The sequence below is a fragment of the Euprymna scolopes genome, chromosome 33, assembly GCF_053919585.1.
Source record: "Euprymna scolopes isolate OS-2025 chromosome 33, ASM5391958v1, whole genome shotgun sequence".
NCBI classification, from domain to species: domain Eukaryota; kingdom Metazoa; phylum Mollusca; class Cephalopoda; order Sepiida; family Sepiolidae; genus Euprymna; species Euprymna scolopes.
In genome coordinates this window covers 71,860,350-71,874,504 of record NC_136514.1, presented here as the reverse complement: position 1 = coordinate 71,874,504, position 14,155 = coordinate 71,860,350, and the positions used below count along the sequence as shown (strand labels likewise).

The following is a 14,155-nucleotide window of genomic DNA, read 5'->3' as shown; positions in this document are numbered from 1 at the left end:
AAATAAAAACATTTTCGATTAAATTAAAATATTGTGAATAAAATCCCAGTCGATCACTGAATATAAGTATTTAAAATAAAAACATTTTCGATTAAATTAAAATATTGTGAATAAAATCCCAGTCGATCACTGAATATAAGTATTTAAAATAAAAACATTTTCGATTAAATTAAAATATTGTGAATAAAATCCCAGTCGATCACTGAATATAAGTATTTAAAATAAAAACATTTTCGATTAAATTAAAATATTGTGAATAAAATCCCAGTCGATCACTGAATATAAGTATTTAAAATAAAAACATTTTCGATTAAATTAAAATATTGTGAATAAAATCCCAGTCGATCACTGAATATAAGTATTTAAAATAAAAACATTTTCGATTAAATTAAAATATTGTGAATAAAATCCCAATCGATCACTGAATATAAGTATTTAAAATAAAAACATTTTCGATTAAATTAAAATATTGTGAATAAAATCCCAGTCGATCACTGAATATAAGTATTTAAAATAAAAACATTTTCGATTAAATTAAAATATTGTGAATAAAATCCCAGTCGATCACTGAATATAAGTATTTAAAATAAAAACATTTTCGATTAAATTAAAATATTGTGAATAAAATCCCAGTCGATCACTGAATATAAGTATTTAAAATAAAAACATTTTCGATTAAATTAAAATATTGTGAATAAAATCCCAGTCGATCACTGAATATAAGTATTTAAAATAAAAACATTTTCGATTAAATTAAAATATTGTGAATAAAATCCCAATCGATCACTGAATATAAGTATTTAAAATAAAAACATTTTCGATTAAATTAAAATATTGTGAATAAAATCCCAATCGATCACTGAATATAAGTATTTAAAATAAAAACATTTTCGATTAAATTAAAATATTGTGAATAAAATCCCAGTCGATCACTGAATATAAGTATTTAAAATAAAAACATTTTCGATTAAATTAAAATATTGTGAATAAAATCCCAATCGATCACTGAATATAAGTATTTAAAATAAAAACATTTTCGATTAAATTAAAATATTGTGAATAAAATCCCAGTCGATCACTGAATATAAGTATTTAAAATAAAAACATTTTCGATTAAATTAAAATATTGTGAATAAAATCCCAGTCGATCACTGAATATAAGTATTCAAAATAAAAACATTTTCGATTAAATTAAAATATTGTGAATAAAATCCCAGTCGATCACTGAATATAAGTATTTAAAATAAAAACATTTTCGATTAAATTAAAATATTGTGAATAAAATCCCAGTCGATCACTGAATATAAGTATTTAAAATAAAAACATTTTCGATTAAATTAAAATATTGTGAATAAAATCCCAGTCGATCACTGAATATAAGTATTTAAAATAAAAACATTTTCGATTAAATTAAAATATTGTGAATAAAATCCCAGTCGATCACTGAATATAAGTATTTAAAATAAAAACATTTTCGATTAAATTAAAATATTGTGAATAAAATCCCAGTCGATCACTGAATATAAGTATTTAAAATAAAAACATTTTCGATTAAATTAAAATATTGTGAATAAAATCCCAGTCGATCACTGAATATAAGTATTTAAAATAAAAACATTTTCGATTAAATTAAAATATTGTGAATAAAATCCCAGTCGATCACTGAATATAAGTATTTAAAATAAAAACATTTTCGATTAAATTAAAATATTGTGAATAAAATCCCAGTCGATCACTGAATATAAGTATTTAAAATAAAAACATTTTCGATTAAATTAAAATATTGTGAATAAAATCCCAGTCGATCACTGAATATAAGTATTTAAAATAAAAACATTTTCGATTAAATTAAAATATTGTGAATAAAATCCCAATCGATCACTGAATATAAGTATTTAAAATAAAAACATTTTCGATTAAATTAAAATATTGTGAATAAAATCCCAATCGATCACTGAATATAAGTATTTAAAATAAAAACATTTTCGATTAAATTAAAATATTGTGAATAAAATCCCAGTCGATCACTGAATATAAGTATTTAAAATAAAAACATTTTCGATTAAATTAAAATATTGTGAATAAAATCCCAATCGATCACTGAATATAAGTATTTAAAATAAAAACATTTTCGATTAAATTAAAATATTGTGAATAAAATCCCAGTCGATCACTGAATATAAGTATTTAAAATAAAAACATTTTCGATTAAATTAAAATATTGTGAATAAAATCCCAGTCGATCACTGAATATAAGTATTTAAAATAAAAACATTTTCGATTAAATTAAAATATTGTGAATAAAATCCCAGTCGATCACTGAATATAAGTATTTAAAATAAAAACATTTTCGATTAAATTAAAATATTGTGAATAAAATCCCAGTCGATCACTGAATATAAGTATTTAAAATAAAAACATTTTCGATTAAATTAAAATATTGTGAATAAAATCCCAGTCGATCACTGAATATAAGTATTTAAAATAAAAACATTTTCGATTAAATTAAAATATTGTGAATAAAATCCCAGTCGATCACTGAATATAAGTATTTAAAATAAAAACATTTTCGATTAAATTAAAATATTGTGAATAAAATCCCAGTCGATCACTGAATATAAGTATTTAAAATAAAAACATTTTCGATTAAATTAAAATATTGTGAATAAAATCCCAATCGATCACTGAATATAAGTATTTAAAATAAAAACATTTTCGATTAAATTAAAATATTGTGAATAAAATCCCAGTCGATCACTGAATATAAGTATTTAAAATAAAAACATTTTCGATTAAATTAAAATATTGTGAATAAAATCCCAATCGATCACTGAATATAAGTATTTAAAATAAAAACATTTTCGATTAAATTAAAATATTGTGAATAAAATCCCAGTCGATCACTGAATATAAGTATTTAAAATAAAAACATTTTCGATTAAATTAAAATATTGTGAATAAAATTCCAGTCGATCACTGAATATAAGTATTCAAAATAAAAACATTTTCGATTAAATTAAAATATTGTGAATAAAATCCCAGTCGATCACTGAATATAAGTATTCAAAATAAAAACATTTTCGATTAAATTAAAATATTGTGAATAAAATCCCAGTCGATCACTGAATATAAGTATTCAAAATAAAAACAAAACATTTTCAATGAAATTAAAAATATTTATAAAGAAACGGTTGTCGTTTATTTATTTATTTTTTTTTTTTCAAATAAAAACATGGATGAAATTTTAAATATTTTGGTGAAATAATATGTAACTCGGATTAGATGCATTCAAATTCAAAACAAATTACGGATCAAATTAAAAATGTTTTGAATTAAATCGTAGTCCGGCACCCAATATATGCACTAAAAAATAAATATATATATATATATATGTATATATATATATATAAAGCTGAATGTCTGTCTGTGTGTGTGTGTGTGTGTGTGTGTGTGTTTGTGTGTGTGTGTCTGGTCACGAATAGGCTCCTATATGGTTGACTATTTTAAAAAACTGATTACATATAATGATAAGAGATATATCGAGACACAGGAATGGGTATGTTTGATCTGGCAGAACGGTGGTTCATTAAAATTGTGGGGTCTGCGTTCGTGCCTGGTCCACAAAGTATGGAAATAAAAAATTTAAAATTAAAAAAAAACGTTTACAAGTGATTTTTATATAGATGTACATAAGAATACTTTAATAAGTATGTTTTAACTTAAATAGGGATGGTATAATAAAATTGTGGAGTCTGCGTTCGCGCCTGGCCTCCATAGAATGGAAATAGTACAAACTTTAATAAAGACTTTTCATATCTATCTGCGTAAGTATACTTTGATAATTATGTTTCAGTTTGAAGAAATATGGTATAATAAAATTATGGAAATATGTCACAAAGTTTAACAAGGTTTTTTCATATAGATCCACAGAATATTGTTATAAGTGTTTCAGTATGAACAGGTATGGTATAATAAATTATGGGGTTTATCTATTTTATTTTTACTTTCATCATATTTTGCTTTGGTTTTGATACCCCCAAATTCGAAGCTATCTCTTTACAACCCTTCCTTTTCATAATCTATCATACTTTCATAAATCAGAGTCAATTTTTTGTAGGCTATTTTTGAACCCAGTCAACGACGAGTACTTTTGCTAGTATATATATATATATATATATATATATATATATATATATATATATATATATATATATATATATATATATATTGGACAAAATTAAAAATATTTTGGATGAAATCGCACTCCCGCATAAAATATAAGTATGCAATTATGCAAATCGAAAATATTTTAGATGAAATTTTAAATATTTTATAAAATTCCAATCACGCAATATATATATATATATACGTATTAAAATTAATACATTTAAGTTAAAATTTTAAAAACTATACTTTAGATGAAATAACAGTCACGCACCGAAAATAAGAATTCAAATTAAAAAGTAGTTTCGATGAAATAAAAATATTTTCGATGAAATCAAAATATCGCACAAAATATAAATATTAAAATTAAAGACATTTTAGGTAAAATATTTGGGACGAAAACGCAGACCTGGACAGAATATAATTTGTTTTAATTAAAAATACATAATTGGGCAAATTTAAAATATTCTGGATAAATCGCAGTTATGTGCCTATTAAAAATACTCCAAATAAAAATATTTCCAATGATATTAAAATTATTTTAAATAAAATTGCAATTGCGCCAAATATAAGAATAAAAATTAAAAACATTTAGAATGAAATAAAAAAAATATGGATAACATTCTATTCCCTCATCAATCATGAGTATTAAAAGTAAAACATATTTAGATAAAATGAAATTTAAGATATTTTTTGATGAAATCACAGTCCTGCTCCGAATATAATTATTCGAATTCAATACATGTGAAATAAAATTTTAAATATTTTAATATAATCGCAATCCCGCACGAAATATTAGGTAGCCGGAGTATATATATATATATATATATATATATATATATATATATATATATATATATATATATATATATATATAACTACTTCATTTACGCACATAAAATTAATATACGAAGGTATAGATTTATGCGTAAACTTTAAGTATTTACTTCAAAAGTGCTCAATACGTAGGTAGAGCTAGTTAGTAATTTATAAAATATATATGGCGATTAAGCTACACTGAATATTCGGCGTTTCATCCGCTGTAGGATTCGTCAGGCTTATGCGCGAATTCTGTGGTTGTTTCTCGTTTTTATATATGTTGAGGATTTTAGTTAGCCAATCAGCTTTCTAGTATCCACCGCGCCCCTTCTTATCAGCTAATGGGCATGTCTTTTATCGGACAAAGGATCTGTTTTAGAACTAGGTTAGTGGTTTAAGCCAGACGATTTTCCTCATTTCTGCTCCTTTTTTATATATAAATATACATATGTGTACACACATACATGCACACATACATACACATATATATATGTATATATATATATGTGTGTGTGTGCGTGTGTGTGTGTGTGTGTGGTCGTTTATGTATATTCATGTTTATTTAATTTATTTATTTGTTTGTTTTCTATTGTTTTTGTTAGTTTTAAAGCTATTTTGTATCGCTATCCTAGAGTAAGTTTTATTTTGTGAACACAATTGTTTGCTATTTCTCGTCTACAGTTTAATAGAGTTCCCAGTATTTATTCGCTAGTGTTGTTTTTATACGGGTTTTTTTTAATGTACTTTTGTGGTCATAGTATCGGGTTTTGGAAGCTAAGGAAGTCATGCCTACGTAATATTTCTTGTTATTCAGGTTTTCTTTCGCAAATATTGTTGCTTGATAAACTACGCTTTTTGTTAGACATTTATTTTGAACTGGGTAAAGTGTGCGGTGTCTACAGTTGCATTTATCTTGTTCTATCTCTATATAGAGATGACGGACTAGCTATAAAAAACTCCAACAAAGTCAAGGGAGAAAACTTTAAGAAAATCATACACAAGGAAATGAAAAAATAGGCCTAAAAGCAGACGTATCAGCTAAGCTAAAATAACAAACTTCCTGGACGTCACGTTAAACTTAGATAAAAACACATATGAATCATACTTAAAAGATAACGCTACTCCAATTTACGTAAACCCCAAGTCCAACCACTCACCATCAATTATAAAACACATTCCTAACTCGATCGTAAGTAGACTCAGTAATAACTCAAGCGATGAAAATGCATTTAACAGGTCAACCAATATCTACGAAACAGCCCTAAAAAATAGTGGATACAAAAATATCGATATCAAATATAAGCAACAAAACACCAACAACTATAATAAAATCAAAAATAGAAGAAAAAGAACTATAATTTGGTATACGGCCCCATGCAATCAAATGTTAAAAACAAAACTTGGTAAGAAATTTCTAGACCTTATTGAAAAACACTTTCCCGCAACCAACCCCTTACACAAAATCTTCAATAAAAATACCTTGAAGTACAGTTGTTGCAAAAAATTGGAAATGATAATTAAAGCACATAATAACAAAATACTAAATAAAAACAATGTAAACAACAACAAAATGAACAATAAAAAGTAGACACCATGACAAAAATAAAACCAACACTAGCAGAAATAATAATAATAATAATAATAATAATAATAATAATAATAACAATAATAATAATAATAATAATAACAATAATAATAATAATAATAATAATAATAATAATAATAATAATAATAATAATAATAATAACAAACCAACCCCGGACAAGAACAACCATACCATAAATAAAAATAATAATAACGAACAAGATAAATGCAACTGTAGACACCGCACACTTTGCCCAGTTCAAAATAAATGTCTAACAAAAAGCGTAGTTGATCAAGCAACAATATTTGCGAAAGAAAACCTGAATAACAAGAAATATTACATAGGCATGACTTCCTTAGATTCCAACACCCGATACTATAACCACAAAAGTACATTCAAAAATAAAAAAAAAACACCGTATAAAAACAACACTAGCGAACACTGGGAACTCAAAGAAAACGGACACTCGCCGGTAGTCGAATGGAAAATAATAAGACAAGCTACCACGTGCAGACATTTAGATGACCCATGTAAATTATGCCTCCATGAAAAATTTGCTATCCTGTACTTTAAAGCACCCCCAAATCTATTAAACTGTAGGCGAGAAATAGCAAACAATTGTATTCACAAAATAAAACTTACTCTAGGATAGCGATACAAAATAGCTTTAAAACTAACAAAAACAATAGAAAACAAACAAATAAATAAATTAAATAAACATGAATATACATAAACGACCACACACACACACACATATATATATACATATATGTATGTGTGCATGTATGTGTGTACACATATGTATATTTATATATAAAAAAGAGCAGAAATGAGGAAAATCGTCTGGCTTAAACCACTAACCTAGTTCTAAAACGGATCCTTTGTTCGATAAAAGACATGCCCATTGGCTGATAAGAAGGGGCGCGGTGGATACTAGAAAGCTGATTGGCTAACTAAAATCCTCAACATATATAAAAACGAGAAACAACCACAGAATTCGCGCATAAGCCTGACGAATCCTATAGCGGATGAAACGCCGAATATTCAGTGTAGCTTAATCGCCATATATATTTTATAAATTACTATATATATATATATATATATACATATATATATATATATATATATATATATATATATATATATACAGAAAGAGAGAGAGAGACGTGTATCTCATATATTTGTGTCTGTATTTCTTACATGTGTCAATATATATTACACGGGCTGGCGCATCGTCTAGTGGTCTGTATAACAGTATATTTGATATCTAATGCATGTCTGCATACTGAGTATAGAAATATTCAGTGTGCCGTGTATATATATATATATATATATATATATATATATATATATATATATGTTCATTATAAGTGCGACCGTTTTTTCACAAATACACGTAGTTAAAAATATGACACACACAATCATACAGCTCACAATACGTCTGCTTGTTTCGGACCAAAAGGGACACATACCTTCTTATTTGTCCAAACCCTGGAAGGACGCCATAAAAAGTTATATTTTACACAGCATTTATTTGTCTTATGGATTTTTACTTTGGCACGCTGAGTCTCTTTCTACATTTTTACTGGTTCTTCCCCTTCTACTTCCAACGAGGTCGTCCCCACATCTACTCGCTAATGCCTTTCTCGCCAACGCATTATCGTGATCTTTGCTATTACGTGTTCAATGACAAAACGAAGTGATCTCTGGTGTAACCCCAAATCTGTTTGCTTCTAACTAAATTCCACAATTACTCTGGAAATTTCTAAATCGTCTTTGTTTATTTTATTTATTGGTTAAAATGAAACATTATCAAGTGTATATTCACATTTTCTAAAATATAATTGTCATTTTTTTCTGTAATAATAATAATAATAATGATAATAATAATAATAATAATAATAATAATAATAATAATCGACCAGGTTACTCGGCGTTGCCCTGACATGTTAATATAATACTATGTAAGTATTTTAGTTAAAAACATTTTCGATTAAATGAAAAATATTTTGAATCAAATCCCAGTCGAGAAACATACAAATTATATTTTTTAAAAAAAACATTTTGGGTTGAATTAAGATTATTTTTGACGGCATCACATTTCAGCACCAAATATAAACGCATAAATATTCAAAATAAATATATTAGTAAAGTTAAACATATTTTGGGTGAAATTCAAATCGAAAATAACTTGCACAAAATTACAAATATTTCTAATAAAATTAAAAATATGTGTGATGAAACTGCAGTCTTGCACCAATTATAAGTACTAAAATTAAATCATTTTGGTTTATATTTAGAAAATTGGTCCGAATATAATTATTCAAATTTCCAAAATTTTAAATAAAATTAAAAAAATATTTTGGAAGGAATTTAAAAATATTTTGGATGAAATCATAGTCATGCACTGAATATAATTTAATCAATTTTCTAACAAAAATTGATTAAATTAAAGATAGTTTGAATAAAATCACAGTTCTACACCAAATATTAGTATTTAAATTAAATTCTACACCAAATATTAGTATTTAAATTAAATTCTATATCAAATATTAGTATTTAAATTAAATTTTGGATAACAAAAACACATTTAAAATATTTTAGGTAAAATTGCAGTCTCGTACGAAAAATAATTATTCAAATAAATAACCTATTTAACAAATGAAAAATATGTTGGATAAAATCACAGTCTTTCACTAAATAAAAGCATTTAAAATAAATAATTTTGATTAAATTAAAAATATTTCCGATTAAATCGCAGTCCTGCATCAAATATGTGTATTCAAACTAAAAATAAACGCATAAAAGTTAGGTTTATAGAATACAGAGCAAGGCAAGGATTTAACATATAGACAAAAACTGAAGCAACTCAGTATGTAATGGTGGAACAAACAAGCTATGCAGTTTCATCTTTATTGATTCATGCATGCATGTGTGTAAGCAGAATGTTTTTGGTTGCGTCACGTGATCAGGTGCTACATCCGCGTTGCAATATTTTCAGCAGTAACAGCTGAAAACTAAAACAACTAAATTAACTTCGAATTTATGCAGAATACGAATTTAATTAAGTTATTTTAGATGCATATTGGTAATATAAGGTTTTGGTTCTTAATATTGTTTAAATATTTTTTAAATGATATCTAACCTTAACTATTTATTTAATCTTTATTTGTTATTTTATTTATTTTTTTGTTTATTTACTACGGTTCTGGTAAGATGGCTGATTTTTAAAAGGATATGTTTACTATTAAAATGAGATAATCGTTTCATGGTTAGAGGAGGATAACTCTGCTAAAGGTTAGTTATTTAGCTCACTTATACACACACACGCACATTCGCACACATATTTGTATACTTGTATGTATATTATGTTTTTATTGTTCAGTGTTGTCATTATTATTCACTGATTTCCTTGTTTTTTAACATTAGCCATTTCATATTTGGAATGATCTTAGGTCTGATTGTTGATGTGTATCCATTATCTTAGTCTTAATTACTCTATGCGTATTATCGCAGTTCTTAACTTTTTAATATTTTTATTTTTTGTTTTTATATTTTTATATTCTATTTATTGTAGTTAAATACGTATTCATTTGTTTATTTACTCAATTATGTGTGTGATAAAATTGGAATTTTTTAATGGTCGACTATTTGTCTGTTTGGCAGTATTGATTTCATTGCTTTATGACATTTGTAATTGATTTCATTGCTTTATGTCATTTGTAATTGATTTCATTGGTATATGTCATTTTGTCATGGATTTTATTGGTTCATGTCATTTGTCATTGATTGTATTGGTTTATGTAATTTGTCATTAATTTCATTAGTTTATGTCATTTGTCATTGATTTTATTAGTTTATGTCATTTTGTCATTGATTTTATTGGTTCCTGTAATTTTGTCATTGATGTTATGGGTTTATGTCATTTGTCATTGGCTTATGTCATTTTGTCATTGATTTTATTGGTTTGCGTCAATTCTCGTTGATTTTATTGGTTTATATCATTTTGTCATTGATTGTCATTGGTTTAATTGTTTTTGTTGTTTGTCATGGATTTCATTGATTTATGTCAATTGTCATTGATTTTATTTGCGTATGTCATTTGCCATTGATTTTAATAGTGTATATCAATTGTCATTGATTTTATTGGTGTATGTTATTTGTCATATATTGTATTGGGTTTATGTCAATTGTCATTGATTTCATTTTTTTATTGGTTTATGTGATTTTGTCATTGATTTTATTGGTTTATATCAATAGTTATTGATATTATTGATGTATAACATTTGTCATTGATTTCATTTGTTTATGTTGTTTGTCATTGATTTCATTGGTTTATGTCATTTTACATTGATTTCATGGGTTTCTGTCATTTGTCATTGATTCCATTGGTTTATGTCAATTGCCATTAATTTTATTTGTTTATGTCATTTGTCATTGATTTTATTGGTTTATGTCATTTGTCATTAATTTTATTGGTTTATCTCATTTGTCATTGATGTCATTGGTTCATGTCATTTTGTCATTGATTGCGTTGGTTTATGTGATTTTATTAATTTTATTGGTTTATGTAATTTGTCATTGATTTCATTGGTTTATATTATTTTTCATTGATTTTTATGGTTTATGTTATTTGTAATTGGTTTTATTGGTTAATGTTATTTTCATTGATTTTATTGCTTTATCATTTGTCATTGATTTTATTGGTTTAAGTCACTTGTCATTGCTTTCATTTGTTTATGTCATTTTGTAATTGATTTTATTGCTTTATGTCATTTGTCATTGATTTCATTGGTGTATGCCTTTTTGTCATTGATTGCGTTTGTTTAGGTCATTGTAATTTATTTCATTGCTTTATGTCATTTGTCATTGATTTCATTGTTTTATGTTATTTTTCATTGATTTTATTGGTTTATGTAATTTTGTTATTGATTTTATCGATTTATGTAATTTTGTTATTGATTTTATTGGTTTATGTTATTTTGTTATCGATTTTATTGATTTATGTAATTTTGTTATTGATTTTATTGGTTTATATAATTTTGTCATTGATTTTATTGATTTATGTTATTTTGTTATTGATTTTATTGGTTTATGTAATTTTTATTGATATTATTGGTTTATGTAAATTTTTATTGATATTATTGGTTTATATCATTTTGTCATTGATTTCATTCGTTTATGTCATTTGTAATTGATTTCATTCGTTTATGTCATTTGTCATTGATTTCATTGGTGTACGTCATTTGTCATTAATTTTATTAGTTTATGTAAATTGTCATTGATTACATTGGTTTATGTCATTTGTCATTAATTTTATTGGTTTATGTCATTTGTCATTGATGTCATTGGTTTATGTCATTTGTCATTTATTTTATTGGTTTATGCCATTTGTCATTGATTTCATTGGTGTATGTCATTTGTCATTAATTTCATTGGTTTATGTAATTTGTCATTGATTTCATTGGTTTATGTAATTTGTCATTAATTTCATTGGTCCATGCCATTTGTAATTGATTTCATTGGTTTATGTAATTTGTCATTGATTTCATTGGTTATGTCATTTGTCATTAATTTTATTGGTTTATGTCATTTGTCCTTGATTTCATTGGTTTATGACATTTTGTCATTGATTTTAATGGTTTATGTCATTTGTCATTTATTTCATTGGTTTATATTATTTTGTCATTGATTTCATTGGTTTATGTTATTCGTCATTGATTTCATTGGTGTATGTCATTTGTAATTAATTTTATTGGTGTATGTAAATTGTCATTGATTTCATTGGTTTATGTCATTTTGTCATTGATTTCATTGGTTTATGTAATTTGTCATAAATTTCATTGGTTTATGTCATTTTGTCATTGATTTTATTGGTGTATGTCATTTGTCATTAATTGTATTGGTTTATGTAATTTGTCATTGATTTAATTGGTTTATGTCATTTTTCATTAATTTTATTGGTTTATGTAATTTGTCATTGATGTCATTGGTTTATGTAATTTGTCATTTATTTCATTGGTTTATGTCATTTGTCTATAATTTCATTGGTTCATGTCATTTGTTATTGATTTCATTGGTTTATGTAATTTGTCATTGATTTCATCGGTTTATGTCATTTGTCATTAATTTTATTGGTTTATGTCATTTGTCATTAATTTTATTGGTTTATGTCATCTGTCATTAATTTTATTGGTTTATGTCATTTGTCCTTGATTTCCTTGGTTTATGTCATTTTTCATTGATTTTATTGGTTTATGTCATTTGTCATTAATTTTATTGGTTTATGTCATTTGTCATTAATTTTATTGGTTTATGTCATTTGTCATTAATTTTATTGGTTTATGTCATTTGTCATTAATTTTATTGGTTTATGTTATTTGTCCTTGATTTCATTGGTTTATGTCATTTGTCATTAATTTTATTGGTTTATGTCATTTGTCATAAATTTCATTGGTTTATGTCATTTTGTCATTGATTTTATTGGTGTATGTCATTTGTCATTAATTTTATTGGTTTATGTAATTTGTCATTGATTTAATTGGTTTATGTCATTTTTCATTAATTTTATTGGTTTATGTAATTTGTCATTGATGTCATTGGTTTATGTAATTTGTCATTTATTTCATTGGTTTATGTCATTTGTCTATAATTTCATTGGTTCATGTCATTTGTTATTGATTTCATTGGTTTATGTAATTTGTCATTGATTTCATCGGTTTATGTCATTTGTCATTAATTTTATTGGTTTATGTCATTTGTCATTAATTTTATTGGTTTATGTCATCTGTCATTAATTTTATTGGTTTATGTCATTTGTCCTTGATTTCCTTGGTTTATGTCATTTTTCATTGATTTTATTGGTTTATGTCATTTGTCATTAATTTTATTGGTTTATGTCATTTGTCATTAATTTTATTGGTTTATGTCATTTGTCATTAATTTTATTGGTTTATGTCATTTGTCATTAATTTTATTGGTTTATGTTATTTGTCCTTGATTTCATTGGTTTATGTCATTTGTCATTAATTTTATTGGTTTATGTCATTTGTCATTGATTTCATCGGTTTATGTCATTTGTAATTTATTTTATTGGTTTATGTAATTTGTCATTGATTTCATCGGTTTATGTCATTTGTCATTAATTTTATTGGTTTATGTAATTTGTCATTGATTTCATCGGTTTATGTCATTTGTCATTAATTTCATTGGTTTATGTAATTTGTCATTGATTTCATCGGTTTATGTCATTTGTCATTAATTTCATTGGTTTATGTAATTTGTCATTGATTTCATCGGTTTATGTCATTTGTCATTAATTTTATTGGTTTATGTATGTCATTTGTCATTAATTTTATTGGTTTATGTCATTTGTCATTAATTTTATTGGTTTATGTCATTTGTCATTAATTTTATTGGTTTATGTCATTTGTCCTTGATTTCATTGGTTTATGTCATTTGTCATTAATTTTATTGGTTTATGTCATTTTTCATTGATTTTATTGGTTTATGTCATTTTGTCATTGATTTCATTGGTTTATGTCATTTGTAATTGATTTGATTGGTTTATGTGATTTTGTCATTGAT

At 24.9% G+C, this 14,155-nt stretch overlaps 1 protein-coding gene across 3 annotated transcripts in view; it reads right to left on the bottom strand.

Moving 5' to 3' along the window:
• LOC145258294 (contactin-like) overlaps nt 1–14,155 on the bottom strand; it is a 276,192-nt gene that overhangs the window by 146,616 nt on the left and 115,421 nt on the right. The gene's annotated exons all lie outside the window — the stretch shown is intronic.